This window comes from Myotis lucifugus, unplaced genomic scaffold (genome assembly GCF_000147115.1).
Source record: "Myotis lucifugus unplaced genomic scaffold, Myoluc2.0 scaffold_190, whole genome shotgun sequence".
Lineage (NCBI taxonomy): Eukaryota > Metazoa > Chordata > Mammalia > Chiroptera > Vespertilionidae > Myotis > Myotis lucifugus.
The window spans coordinates 2,300,616-2,302,441 of NW_005871238.1; positions in this window are offsets into that span (position 1 = coordinate 2,300,616).

Sequence of the window (1,826 nt, forward strand, 5' to 3'; positions counted from 1 at the left end):
CCCAGGCTGGGCCACGTTGGCTTGGAGAAATCGTTCCTGAAAGTCCCTGGCAGGAAGTGGACTGCTGTGGGTTGTCAATACGCCATGAACATCGACAAGTAAACAGTCTCCAATGAGAATCCCAGATGCCTGGTTCATTCCATAGACCCAGTCGCTTACTCGGGGCTCCAGGTGGGGGCCAGCTCAAGGGATCCCCATGCACAAACTGAGGCAGGGCCGTCGTCTCTCCCCCTCCTGTCTCCAGACAGGGATCTTGTCCAGGAGACCTGTGTCCTGCACCCAGACAAGCAGTGTCTACCCAGGGAAAAGGAGATTTGGCATACAGATGAACCACCCTCCCTTCAGATGGGAAAGTCACGCTGGGGTCTGCTTGGGCTGTCTAGACAGAGCGAGTGAGCTGGGGCCTAGTGCTAAAGACATGGGTGGGCTGTGTGGTAGGCCTGGCTGGGCACCCCCAGTCTCCACCCCATGGGTCTGTCACTAGGCAAGGCACAACTGGGTTTGAGGGGATGCCAGGTGCTTGCTGTATATATACTCGGAATTTATTGGTCTGTGGTGAGGAGGGTGGGGAGGGTGAGGAGGGAATGGAACATATCTGGTTACCTGATATTTTATTTTTCCTCTCTTGGTTAAGGGCCTTGGCTGTGCTTGGGGCTGGAGGAGAACGTCAGGGAAATGGGTCAGGGGCAAGAGAGGGAAGCTTGCCCTGGCTGGCTTGCTGTCTGGCTGGGCTCAGAGGGAAAGAGCTGCTTTGATCCTGGGGAGGCCTCACTCCTCATGGAGTGGGAGGGGTTCAGAGTCAATCCCCAATAGGGGACGTGCAGGAGGCAGCCTGTCAATGATTCTTTCTTATCACTCATGTTTCTCTCTCTCTCTCCTTCCCCCTTCCTCTCTGAAATAAAGAAATATATTTAAAAGAGAGAGAGAGGGGGAAGCTGAGGGCAGGGAGTGCATGCTATTTGGCTGGGCTCAGAGGGAAAGAGCTGCTTTGATCCTGGGGAGGCCTCACTCCTCATGGAGTGGGAGGGGTTCAGAGTCCCTATGTGAAGACTGAGTGAGGAAAAACAGTACGATCCCATCTCCAACCAAGATACAGCATGCAAGCATATCCCCACATAAATCTACACCCTCAAGTATAGTTGCTAACACAGCCAGCAACGATACAAAGAAAGCTCGCACTTCTTACCGACACACATGCTGCCACTGATGCACGCACCTAGACGTGTTCGTGGAGACCAGAGGGAGTCACGCTGACCCTGAAGTTCAAGACCAATGTGCCTGAACCATCATAACCCCTTCGGTGTTGCAAAGTTGAATGTCCACCTCAAGTTTGCTGCAGACTTCCAGAGGCATACTTGCCTTTTTAAAAAAAAATATTTTTTTTTATTTCAGAGAGGAAGGGAGAGGGAGAGAGAAATAGAAACATCAATGATGAGAGAGAATCATTGATAGGCTGCCTCTTGCACGCCCCACACTGGGGCTCGAGCTTGCAACCCAGGCATGTGCCCTTGACTAGAATCAAACCTGGGACCCTTCAGTCCCCAGGCCCACGCTCTATCCACCGAGCCAAACCAGCTAGGGCGGCATACTTGCCTTTGATGACTCATTCAGCCCAAGGCCCTCCATGGCTCCTCCTGACTGTCCTGTCCCACACTACCACCACACAGGTGCAGAATGTGGCGAAAACACCCACAGGGCTTTGTGACGTGGCAAACTTGGGAAGACTTAAAGAAATGAAGAGATTTACATCCTTTAATGCAAACAATGTAAACAACAGACACTTCTGTTCTTATTTTTAAAAACCCACTGGTCAGTTGCACAGCCCC